The sequence below is a fragment of the Ctenocephalides felis genome, unplaced genomic scaffold, assembly GCF_003426905.1.
Source record: "Ctenocephalides felis isolate EL2017-DRISC unplaced genomic scaffold, ASM342690v1 CF-g0.4_SCAFFOLD_01604, whole genome shotgun sequence".
Lineage (NCBI taxonomy): Eukaryota > Metazoa > Arthropoda > Insecta > Siphonaptera > Pulicidae > Ctenocephalides > Ctenocephalides felis.
Window position 1 is genome coordinate 4674062 of NW_020537758.1, and position 1142 is coordinate 4675203.

Sequence of the window (1142 nt, forward strand, 5' to 3'; positions counted from 1 at the left end):
CAAAACAAGATATCGAATGCCATTCATTTGAATCTGTTGGAATTTTTCCAATGGAATATTTTTTCATACAAAACAAATGATCGAATTTTAAAGTCCGAGAATAACCAACGAAATGAGGCGAGTGGATTTCATATAAAAATATAAAATTTGTATGAAGATTCGATGCCTCAACGGCTTGGTCGCGGTGATTTGCTGGGTTTTTTCGCTTCAATGATTTATATTGAGAAAAGCCAGGCGTTTGGAACAATTTTGAAATAAAAGTAATAATAATTAAAATTATTAGAGTATTTTGGTATAAGGCTTATAGTTTGTTGACTGTGCTATTTATAGTACAACAATTTTAAAAGCATTTTTAACGCATATATTTATTAAATATTTCGTAACTTTCAAACCGTTCCTGTCTAAATAAAATAAAATATTTGGCAAATATTATTATTAAGAAGTAAATGCACTCTTATTGCAAATTGCTAAATAAAAAATAATTGACAACTTGCTTTTTTGACCATTTGGTATTATCGGTTGGCATTTTTTAAGTATACCGAGTTGCTGTAGGATTTTATAATATTAGACAATATTGTTTATTATTTAATTTTTCACAAATTTTCTATATATAAGGTTGTCAAATATCTCCCTTCCGCCTTTTTGTATTATAAACCAAGAGCAAAAAAGCGGAAGGGAGATATTTGACAACCTAATACATGATTCATATAAATGAAATGGTTTACGAGTTATAAACTATATATTAAAGTGATGCGTTTTTGCTTGAATTTATTGATAATTAATATTTAAAATCGATTTTAGGGTATACCGAGTTGCTATAGGGCTTTATAATGTTAGATATTATTATTCATAATTTTTCTATAAACAAATTTGTCTTTTACACCAACAATTGGTTTTTGATTTGTGTATATTTTTTTCAAATAAATGCACTCACGTGCACGTTGCTATATTGAAATAAATTGTCAATTGCACTTTTTAGCATTTGGTATTTTTTGTGCATTTTTCAAGTTATACCGAATTGCTGTAGGATTTTATAATATTAGACAATATTCTTTACATTTTTTGTTCTGAACAAATTTCTCATACACATCATTCATATTAATCGAATGGTTTTACGAATTATAAATTAAATATAAAAGTGA